Source organism: Cupressus sempervirens, chromosome 10 (assembly GCF_028749045.1).
Source record: "Cupressus sempervirens isolate cs-2001-9-10 chromosome 10, ASM2874904v1, whole genome shotgun sequence".
NCBI lineage: Eukaryota > Viridiplantae > Streptophyta > Pinopsida > Cupressales > Cupressaceae > Cupressus > Cupressus sempervirens.
In genome coordinates this window covers 602,519,098-602,531,795 of record NC_143127.1, presented here as the reverse complement: position 1 = coordinate 602,531,795, position 12,698 = coordinate 602,519,098, and the positions used below count along the sequence as shown (strand labels likewise).

Here is a 12,698-nt window from a genome sequence, read left to right as displayed (position 1 = left end):
ATATCTTCTGTAAAGAGTTTATTTTTTCAAACAACAGAATATTTTTCTGTTAAAGAATATCCTTGTATGATCCTTATCATTTTTCTCACCAATGGTGTATAATTAAGTCAACCATTAGCTGCACAAGGTTCATCAACTATTTGGAATAAATCACCGGTGTTAAAAGTTCATTCTCTCAATACTAGCTTAGGCTTGTAGATATTGTAATTGTAGTTCACTGCCTTGGATTCTTGTGATAATTGGATTATGCTTAGTCATGAAGTTAAGTATTTGGGGGTGATAAAAATGTTGTGAAGCTGTTCTAGAGGTTCTCATGAAGGGAACAAACTTGTACAACTGATTTTGATAGTGGAATCTGTTAAAATTTTGCCCAGAAAATAAAGGTAAACAACAATAAGAAGAGCAGAATAAAGACGTGTAATGTCCCTGCTCAAATCTGATTGAAAACTTCTGATATTTGGCCTTGGTAATTTTGTCAAACACTTCACATACAAGGGTCATATGACTGATAGAGTATTTTAGTTTGCTTTAATGACTCTTTCTTCAATTTGCATCAATAAAAATCTTTTGCAAGAAGACTCAAAATTGACTACACAATGACCTAACATGACTGTGCAACTTATTTTGACAATATTCAATGCATGTATGTACTAAAAACTTCTTGCAATATGCTGTTACAGCAAACAGTAATTATGACAAACACTTTGGATGCAACCTATGATGGCGTTAATGCACTTATAGCCAAGTGGCATTAACACAAACACTTAGTATGCAGAATTATAACATTATTTATGTCAAAAGAGAACCTACAGCCAATTGAATTTATCAAACAATTGACATGCAAACTAATAAGCTGATCCTGAATGATAAATACATATTCAATTACAACTATATCAGACCAGCAACTTATGTCTCCTTTATTGCACATAAAATGTCAACTACAATGCTAGTATGAAATGGCCAAGACTCTTGGCTTACATTCGCAAGAATAATGCTTAAATCTATTACAAACTTTCACCTATAGCCTTACCTTCTAATATGCATCTAAATGATAAGAAAAATGCATGAAATATCCAAAAAAACCTGATTGTAGATGGCTGTAATAATTTTCACCAATGCTGCCTTTCCGCTTTGCTATTTCGGATTTGCTTTTTTGCTTTGCTTTTTCGGATTTACTTTTTCAGATTGCTTTTTCGGATTGTTTTTTCGGACTACTTTTTTAGATTGCTTTTTGTACTCAAATATTTTTTCTCAATGTAGCACAAATGGAAGACTGAAGTATCTTCCTCCCAACTACAATAATTCAAGTGATATTTCACACCCTCAAAATTGCTATCAATAAGAAGTTTTTGTTTCCTATGACAAAGAAGTAATTTGCAGAAACCCTAGGGTCCACAAAGTGAAACAACAACAACAACATCATCAAATCTGCCCTGCCTGAGAATGAAGCCCAGGATGCCTATTTATTCTTTTTTCTCCACTTTCTCAAAAAATTTCTAAAACATTATTTTATTTATTGACTTTATAAAATATTTTATAATTTAAGTCACTTAAATAAATTAATTAAATATAAAATTACTTTTTAATATTTGTTTATTTGATAACTTTATAAATAGTGATATTGCTATTAGGATTTAACTGTGTGATTTTTGAGTCAAACTCATTGACCAATGTTTCATGAGTAGTGATTCAACATGAATCCATCTCTCATGATAATAAATGGAACACTTAGCACTCATTGGATTTAGGTGATGCTCACAGGGGTGAAGCATCGGGACTTTCCGGGAGGTCACCCATCCCAATACTACTCCAACTTGAGCGCGCTTAACTATAGAGTTTCCTCCATGGTTAAACCCAAAGCTTGCAACCCCATTTGCAAAACCTTCACCAAGTGTTGTGCCTTATGAACCATTCATACTTATCAACTTATCAAATTATCTCCTACTTATCAACTTTATAAATAATTAACTTAATACCACTTATTTATTTAATTAAAATAATTAATTAGTCATCCTTACAATATATTCATTATTTTGGACAACTTAATTAATTAAATTAATTAAATTAAATTACCTCCAAGAAGGGGATATATTTAATCACCACCTAGATTTAATTTATATAGTCCTCAAGCAATTCACCACCTAGATCCCACAAGAAGTACTGCATAATGTCCCTATCATCACCGAACAATCTCTGCAACATTTGCCCAAAACTGAAATTGTCATACCAACTCAATATCATCATCAAGTGTTGCAGAAGTATTAGCCTCAAGTGGGAGCAAGCCAAGAGATTGATCAACCTTGCCTCCAAACTTTGTACTATCATCCCAACTATTCAGCACATGTGCTCCTGAATTGTGCATCATGAATAGGTCATGTACATGAGAATAAAAAATGAAGCTGTGAGCATTCCTCACCATGTACACCTCTAAAATCTCCTCTGTGAGCCCTGTTTGCAATCTCGATGCACTAGTAAGATCACAAACACTATCAACAATGCTCATCTCAAGACTGGAATGAAGAGAGCTATCATCATCCAAGCCATAGAGTGGATTGTCATATGACCAAGGGGCTTCCACTTCGAACAATGGATTGAGAATCATCTCATGTTTCTCCTGAATCACTTTTTTCTTTCTCTTACTGTCCAGCTCTCTGATAAAATGTAAGCCTCCATCCGTAATACCCCTCAATACATGCCTCCTCCCATCAACCTCAAAAGACATTTCCATCTTAGGTACATTGAGGGTAAATACTCCCAAGTCCTAGAGCCAGTTCATTCCCAAAACTATGTCCATCTCTCCCATGTTGACCACATAAAAATCTGAATGTAACTCATAGTTGCTCAATCTCAAGGTTAGATTAGCAACCTTTTTGGTGCATGCGAGAGTATATCCATCTGCTACTCAAACTTTGAATCCACCAAAATCCTCAACCTGAAGTTTGCACCGAGCTACAAAATCTCCATTAATAAAGTTATGTGTCGCACCAGTATCAAGCATAGCGATGCAATTCTATCTATCAACTGTCCCCCTGAACTTGAATGCAGTCTCATCCTGAATATTGGAAATATATGCCATGGGAGCAGAAGTTTCCTCACCCTGATTAAGTTCTGAAGCAACCTGCTGATCAATTTCATCAGAATTAGAGTCCTCATAGTATGCCCACATGAAACAGTTTGCCTTGCTCTTTGGCCTCAAAGGGCAATCATGATCCTTGTTGTAAGGCTCCTTGCACCAATAGCATAATTTCTTCTTCTTCAACTCTTCTCGTGTCTCCTCTTCCATCATAGGTGCTGATTTCTTTTTCTTGTCTGATTGTTGGGGAGTCTCATTGCTTGTTGAAGGGATTTCCTTATGTAAGCTCTTGCTCTTTGGTGCTGCAAACTCCATGCTCCTAGCCTTCTTCATTGCCTCCTGAAGAGTAGGAGGATCAAAGGCTTTTATCCATCCTCTCATAGGCTCCAATAAGCCTTCCATGAATAACACCACCAGTTGTCTCTCTGAGATATTTAAAACCATTACTGACAATCTCTGAAAGTCCCTAATGTAGTTCTCCAAACTCCCAACTTGCTTGAGTTGAGCCAAATCTCTAAAGTATGATTCTGGGTCTTTCTTGTCAAAGCATTCCACCAATCTATCCAACAAACTCCTGATAAGATGTAATCTGATTATGCTGCAATGTAACCAATCCATGATACCACCATTTGTGTGCTGTTCGTTCTAGGTGCAACGTGGCAAACTTGATGGCTTCCTCTTTTGTCATGGGTCGAAGAGCCAAGAAAGTATCCAACTTATGAATCCATGACTGTGCAGTAGATTTGCCACTTCCATCAAACATAGGTAATGTAAGCTTATTAGTAGCCTACTTGAGTTCCTTATTCTGATTCCAAGGTCTCCTCTCCTATCGAGACCTATAGTAGTCCATCCTCGTTTGTACAAAATGATCAAAATGCATGAGCTCTCGAGCTCCTGGTGTCAATTGTTGCCATTCATCATGAACAGTCATATATACATCAGCAAAGGTTTATTCTAATTCCAAGGTCTCCTCTCCTATCGAGACCTATAGTAGTCCATCCTCGTTTGTACAAAACGATCAAAATGCATGAGCTCTCGAGCTCCTGGTGTCAATTGTTGCCATTCATCATGAACAATCATATATACATCAGCAAAGGTAGGCTCCTCAACATCTTCATCATTCTCTTCTACTGCACGTTCTTATCTCAAGAAGGTGGGTTGTGTAGGCCTATTTGCTGTTCTGGAAGGAGTTCTATGAACTCTAGGTGATCCCACTGCACTCCTGTTATCCTCTTGCTCTTGATTCCGTCTGTTCTGTGTGTTCATGCACTCAACCACGGTGGTGAGTGCCTGCAAAGCCTCAACCATCTGCTCTTGTCCTGTAACCATTGCTCTGTAAAATTAACTTGTTTTCCGATCCTCATTCCTATTGTCTCTTGGTGGGCTATGCTCTTGCCTATCACCCATGGTGTTTGGCTGCCTATCAAAATCTTGTTTCATGTCAAACCAAGCTTGCCTGCGAGTGTAGAATCTAGGTGGCTGCATGTGATTGCTAAACCCTCAAGATGATAGGAATTTAGCTCTGATACCACTATAATGTCCCTGCTCAAATCTGATTGAAAACTTCTGATATTTGGCCGTGGTAATTTTGTCAAACACTTCACATACAAGGGTCATATGACTGATATAGTATTTCAGCTTGCAATATGCTATTACAACAAATAGTAATTATGACAAACACTTGGATGCAACCTATGATGGCATTAATGCACTTATAGCCAAGTGGCATTAATACAAACACTTGGTATGTAGAATTATAACATTAATTATGCCAAAAGGAGAACCTACAGCCAATTGACATTTTGTCAAACAATTGGCATGCAATCTAATAAGCTAATCATGAATGATAAATACATATTCAATTACAACTTTATTAGACCAGCAACTTATGTCTCCTTTATTGCACATAAAATGTCAACTACAATGCTAGTATGAAATGGCCAAGCCTCTTGGTTAACATTTGCAAGAATAATGCTTAAATCTATTACAAATTTTCACCTACAACTTTACCTTCTAATATGCATCTAAATGATAAGAAAAATGCATGAATATCCAAAGGAACCAAATTGTAGATGGCTGTAATAATTTTCACCAATGTTGCCTTTCCGCTTTGCTTTTTAGATTTGCTTTTTCGGAGTGCTTTTTGGGACTGCTTTTTTGGATTGCTTTTTCGGATTGCTTTTTGTATTAAAATATTTTTTCTCAATGTAGCACAAATAGAAGATTGAAGTATCTTCCTCCTAGCTACAATAATTCAAATGATATTTCACACCCTCAAAATTGCTATCAATAGGAAGTTTTCGTTTTCTATGACAAAGAAGTAATCTGTAGAAACCCTAGGCTCCACAAAGTGAAACAACAACAACAACATCAAATCTGCTTGCCGAGAATGAAGCCCAGGATGCCTATTTATTCTTTTTTCTCTATTTTCTCCAGAAACTTCTAGAACATTATTTTATTTATTAAGTGACTTTGTAAAATATTTTATAATTCAAGTCACTTTATTAAATTAATTAAATATAAAGTTACCTTTTAATATTTTTTTATTTGATAACTTTATAAATAATTAACTTAATACCACTTATTTATTTAATTAAAATAATTAATTAGTCATCCTCATAAAATATTCATTATTTTGGACAACTTAATTAATTAAATTAATTAAATCAAATTACCTCCAAAAAGGGGACATGACAAGATGCACAAAAGACACAAGAGATTATCCTGGGAAAGCTCTTCCACTAGAAGAGAAAAATCCAGCCACACCAGAAACTATCTCTTTTATTGACAATAAAATGTTCAAGTACAATGCTTTCCATTTGACACAGCGACTCATTACACTAAGCAATCATGTCTATGAATTGATATGAGAGACTCTTCATATTAGACCAGAAGGTCTCTTCAATTTCCAAAAATACAAGACTCTTAATTTTTCCAAATGCACAACTTTTCGTATGACACACATCTTTTTAGATAATATTATCTCAAATATTATCATAATTATATTCTTCAGCTATTGACACAATATTATCTCTATTTCAACATATGGCAAAATCAGTGAGAAAAATCTCTATCGCAGCTACAATCTTCAACACTCTCTTTTAACAAGAGAGAGATCTTTAGTATGATAGGCACATATAGCTGCTTCCAAAGATGTCAATGATAGATTCTCATAAACATCTTATCTTAGCATAACATGATTTACCATAGTAATATAAAACTAAAGTCATGGAGTAACATACATGACTTCCACCATGCCTCATCACAAAGGGTGCAATGAGGGCTTTCACCCTAGTCTTCTCCTTGACAAGAATGCATTTCAACCATGCCTCATCGTAGAGGGTGAATCCACCATACCTACTTGGAGAGGGTGGAACGAGGGTTTTCACCTCAGACTACTTCCTGAGAAGAATGCATTTCCACCATGCCTCATCGCAGAGGGTGGATCCAACATACCTACTCACAGAGGGTGGAACAAAGAATTTCACCTTAAACTTCTCTCACAAAGAACTCTTTAACAAGGGATTGCACCTGAAACTTCTCTCATAGAGAAGAGCTCATTAACAAGGGATTGTACCTTGAACTTCTCTTAGAGAGAACTCATTAACAAGCATGAATAAGAATGGTTGAGATTCTCTCTCAACAGAGACTCCCTCTCGGTAGATCGCCACAGTAAGATAGTTGATTCCAACTTAACCAAACCATGAGAGTTAGTAGTTACACTACCATGTTAGCTTGCAAAGAATTAGACATCTCCTATCATGTAACCTCGCTCTGAAGCTAAAATAACTCCCTTTGTATATCATTTTTTGTATCATCAATTCAGTTCCATGACTATAAGCAATTGTTCCTATGTTCATGACTTTTGCATATAATTTCTCATAATCTCATTACTTCTTGATGCATTCTACAACCAAGAGAGATCAACCTATCATAAATATCAATGTTAAAAGTATACTATTTTCAGTTATATAATAAAACTTCAAAGATATAATCATAAAATACTTATCTCTTTGATGTCTAATCTCAGCACGCACACAAATAATTAATCTTAATATTCAATAGTAACATTTGCCAAACTGAACATAAAGGTGCATGAATTAAAGAGAAGAATTTATTCCTATCTTTTCCATCACTATGGTTTAAGATGCACACATACCCCTGATTTCTTTTTTACACTATGCAGATATACACATAATACAAAGAATGTCGAAGCACATAGAGCACAATAAAGCTTAACTTCCATAATTATAGGCCCTCTCAACCAGAGTTCACCTCGCTGGTTTGGAGGTAGAGCTTTTCCAGTGTCCACTATTTTGGCTTTCACATTGCTGCCACCAACCCTTCTGTCCCATACTTCTTTCTTTTCTTTGCCCATCACTGTTCTAATATAATACGTCAATCCATAACTCTGTGAAACTTCAACATTAGGGAACAACTTGATGAACTCATCAAAGGTCTCCTTTCTTAGCACAGCTCCGCTTGAACAAGTGCCTTCAGGAAAATTCTAACCACCAATCATCACATGTATGCAGCTAACAGAAACCTAACTGCCATAGCAAAAAAATTGCTCAGCCTAGTTTCATTAGTTTGAATCAAAAGATCAGGCACCAGACAGCCAAAATGTACAAATGCCAGTCAATATTGTCTAAAGAAATGTCCATTTCAAACCTCAGGCTGACTCCTGCAATGACTTGTGTCATTTCCTCTGTAGACATATATGCAATGCATACATACAGAATTGCTCTGTTATTGATCATGTTGTGCGCTATGACCTTTTCAGTAGTTTGGCAGAGGCCGGTGGGCAAAAGATCTAGTTGTCCAAGCAACTGAACACAGATGCCAAGCTGTTTACTAAGCTTTCCTTCTCAAGGAGGCCTTGGAGCTAGTGACGCATCAATTCCATGAGTGCCTCCACTTCCTCTGGCAAGCACCTGAAATTCTTGATGCTGAAGGCATAGATCGTCACATATTTGATGCCAAAGTTTTAACACTGCTTAAGGATTTGCACTAACTCTGAATTCATGGCCACTTTTCTTTGCCATATGCTGCTTTTGCTCGAATCTGTGATTGCCATCGATTATTATTGCAATGTAAATGGGTATAGGACCATTCATTATTATTCATAGCATTATTTTCCATATTCCATTCAGTAACCAGAGTCAAAATGAGGACAACCACTCCCAAGAAAATCCTTTGCTTGCAATTTTCATTCGTACATTCACAAGTTCTCTATTTTCTCAATACTAGCATTTCACTTGAACCAGATAGTGTTGCTGCTACAATGATCATCGCCTCTGTCACCTGGACACATTCCGCTTAACATTTATGCGATAAGAACATAATGATTTTCTTAATTCTCATGCCGCCAAGAAGCTGAGCGTGATGAATACCATCATCAATTTTGACTTCAGAAAGGCTTGACTTCTCACTTACCATACATAACTCACCGCAAGAGATAAAAATAAAAGATGAATATAATATTACCAAACGCACGAGAAACCCGACGGAAATGAAACGATTGTTACATAGGTCAACAAACACCAATATTGAAGCTTCATTAAACAAAACTGACGAAAGAAGGAACTGGATGACACAAAACCAATATCATTAACCTTACTAAATGCAGAGCCAAAATCCACAAGGTAAAAAGATGCCAAGGAAACATTATGCTGGGTGAGTCATGATGCCAAGACATCATCTACGATGGAACTGGAAGCCTAATTGAACACAGCCAGAAGAGAATACGAACCAATAATATAAAAGAATCAACAACCAATAAAGCATACAGACAAGAGCATTCTTGATCAGAGAGCTTGAGCGCAAGTCATCTTGAATTAGAGAGGTTGAATATCATCAAGGAGGACTTGACAGGAAAGCAAGATGCTAAAGACAAATATCATAAATAATAGATTAAGCTGATTATCTAATCTGGCTCTGATATTATGTTAAAGTTTTGCTCAGGAAATAAAGATAAACAACAATAAGAAAATAAGAATCAAGGTGCACAAAAGACACGAGATTATCCTGGGAAAACCCTTCAACTTTTAGGAAAAAATCCAACCACACCATAAATTCTCTTTTATTGATAATAAAAGTTCAAGTACAAAGCTTTCCATTTGATACGGTAATTCATTACACTAAGTGATCACATATATAAGTTGAAATAAGAGACTTCGTATTACATTGAAGGTCTCTTCAATTTCCAAAAATACAAAATTCTTCATGTTTCTAAATGCATGACTCTTCGCATGACACGTCTCTCCGAATAATATTATCTAAAATATTATCATAAATATATTTTCAAGCTGTTGACACAATATTATCTCTATTACAAGTTTCAACATATAGCAAAATCAGAGATAAAGATCTCTATTGCAGCTACCATCTTCAACAGAATCTTGCTGGAGTTTTCTTCCAACATCGGGTTTCCTTGGCTACCTGTAATTTTTTGCATTGACGCTGTTTCTTTCACTTCTTGTGTCATTTACTTCCGAGTTTTCTCACAATCCTCTAGTACAAGTAAATAAGATGCATCTGTATTGAAGGATGTTACAGCCATATACATGAAGGGTTCTTGTTTTTACATGAAGGGTTCTTGTTTTTATCAATCAGAATTACTTCACATAAGCAAACTCTTGTTTGCACTAAGATTCTGTGGATTGTTCAAACATTCATGTTTAGCAGCATGTTTGGAGTGTAAATTGAAGGATGTAATAGATATACTCATATACATATGTGGTATATTAACGTTTGCATACAGACTTTAAGTTAGAAATCTGCCAGAGTCGATATACTTAAGTTGTAATTTGAAGCCTTTAAAGCTGTTCTTAAGTATAGTACTTGTGAGCAATAAGAATTTGTAAGAAAATCTGTACTAATGAGACGAAATACTGTTCATTGCTATACTTTTAAGAAGATCCTGGCAAGTGGGTGGCAGTTCTTAACAAAGTTAAATTTGTGATAAGAGAATAATTTCAACTGCGATTCATTGTATTCATTCTTTGGGATGACTAGAGCAGTTAAGCTTGATTTAATATTTTATATCTTAGTGCTCTCAATGAATGTAGTGTGTTAAAACTTAGATGGTCCTTAAGGCTCTTCAGAATGTAGCATTTGCTTAAGAGAATGCTAAATTGACCTTAAAGGAAGAACTCCCCTGGAATCTTGGAAAACACCAGAAAATGCAGCAATAAGTGATTTCAAATATCTATTTACAAGTCCATCAAATATACACACATGGAAACAAGTTTCCCTATGATGTATGTATGCATTCAACATGGTAGTTTGCAGTACAACAAGAAAGTAGTAAACTAAATTGTTCCACACATGTTTCACACTAGAAATGTTTGAAGCAGTCATCTTCTCACAACAACATGGTCATTCTATGATCTATTGGCAACTTTTAAAATCTTACACATTTGATATTTATCTTTCTATCCATTGCGTTGTGTTCGTTTAGTGAGCAATATTGCATTCCAAGACTCGAAGCATAGTTGAGATTGAGCAGTCATGTTCAAAAGACACAAACACTCTGGTACCATTTGTAATTATCAAACAAATAAATTTCCGGGTTTGATGAGTACGCAACCCTCCTGAGTAAATGATCAAATCAATTTTTGACATTCTGAATTCACAAGGTTTGGAATTAAATGAGAGGGAAAGAATTGGATAACTTCCAAAAAGAATTCACAGTGCAGCACACTTCATCAGAAGATAAATAGAATCTCAGGGTTCTTACGTTTATCATTAACTTAAAAGAATGTCTGTTTCAGATTTCCTTTCTTAAATCTCTACAGGGTCAGAAAGGCCATAGGCAAGTGCATAATCATCAGCATCATGTTCTCATAATTTGATGTTTGACCTACAAATACTAACAGTTCTGTTTTCGCCAGTTTTTAGCTTATCAGTAGTATTCAGTATCATATGAAATAGTGTCTCTGTCTGGAACTTCAATGTGGCAAGATGCACGTTTGAAATTTAAAAAACAAAAATGTCACATAAAGAAATGTACTTTGGCCATTTGTTTAGAGCGATTTGTGAAATGGACATATGATCTGTTCAAGTTTTTCGAACAATCATTATTACTCTATTAAAAGGGTTGGCCAAATATAAAAAATATTTAAATATGCAAAGCTTAATACAATTATTGTATTTTTCTATTGATATGTGTGGTAATGGTAGATATTGCATCCAGTGAATTTGCCGCCTTTATATTGAATTCACTCTGATGCATTTGTTCTTAGAGCATCAAGTATCATTCAAGTGACATTCTATCATTGAAGTTGGCAAGTAACTTGACTCATACACACATCCCTAGGAGTTGGTTAAATGACCTCACAACGTCTGTAATTTACATTTTATATTGAGTTCTGGAGCAATTAAACTACACAAGATGCTCACTTGTGTGCTAATGTGTTGTATTTTAGGATAAACACTAATTAATTGTTATCAATTAAAGAGAATCGTACAAAAAATTGTCTAAAGAGTCTTATAGCATTATCATTCAAGCAGTTTTAGAACGTCAATGTTGCATAGTTTTCTTACATCATTTTTGCTATGAATCCTTGCATATTTCCCTACTACTTTTTATGATAGTGCCATGTCATTGATTCAATAATTTGGGTTTGAGCAAGGGGGATTTCACGAAGCTTCCAATAACATTTGTTGATACCATCTCTTTGTAGGCATAGCTACAAACATAACACATCTTTCATAATTCGAATGTGATAGAGTTTCAGTCTACACAAATAGGTTATGATTTATATGTAGGTTTAAACTATAGCCTCGAGGTTAGTTCCATAGTTGTGGAAGTGAAGTATTGTATTAGATGGATTTAATTGATTTGGATGTGTTTGTCTAGCGTCATATAAAGCTATGATGAATTGACAAGTTAGTTCTTGATACATGGCAAACAATTAAGTTCATTAGAGTTCAATTATGTGTATTTAATTTATGTTCATAATGAGTCCAAATTCATGGGTTTAAAATATTTATTGATATTTATCTTAGACCATTTATCACTTGGTAGAGTTTCATATCTGTTTTAAAAGATTTTGGATCCCATTAGTGCTTAAAGCCATTCTACTTGTGTTTTATTCATTTATAAGAGTTTTCTTTTGCACTATGTGACATATTTTTAATTCTTATCCACCTAACGTTGTTTTGAAACATAAGGTTTTCATGTTGTATTGCTATCTTTATAAGGGTTTGGTTTTGCATGTATTGAATAATTTTAATCCATGTCCACCTAACCTTGATTTTTGAAGTTAAGGTTCTCTTGCCAATTTAATTTTCAAATTTGAGTATATATATATTTTAGTTTATGTAAGACCTTAGACCTATTGCAATGTTTCTTTTTCTTCTATTTGTTGTAGGATTTATAGTTGTGTCCATACAAAGTCTTGTTGTTATCCTCCTTTCCCTTTAAGAACAAATTCTCATTTCAATCCTTATATGGCTTATGATTTGGTTGATCATGAATCCTCAATAATTATGTTGATGGTACTCATCACAAGGAGGAGAATTATGATCATGCCATGCCTACTCAATAGAGAAAAGATGGTTATGCTAAGATATGAGGCACCACACTTGCTTTTGAGATTGTCGCCATCTTTAACTAGTA

At 35.0% G+C, this 12,698-nt stretch overlaps 1 pseudogene; it reads right to left on the bottom strand.

Moving 5' to 3' along the window:
• Positions 1 to 7,524: 7,524 nt before the first annotated feature.
• On the bottom strand, positions 7,525 to 8,286 carry LOC149535298 (dehydrodolichyl diphosphate synthase CPT3 pseudogene; annotated as a pseudogene).
• Positions 8,287 to 12,698: the final 4,412 nt, after the last annotated feature.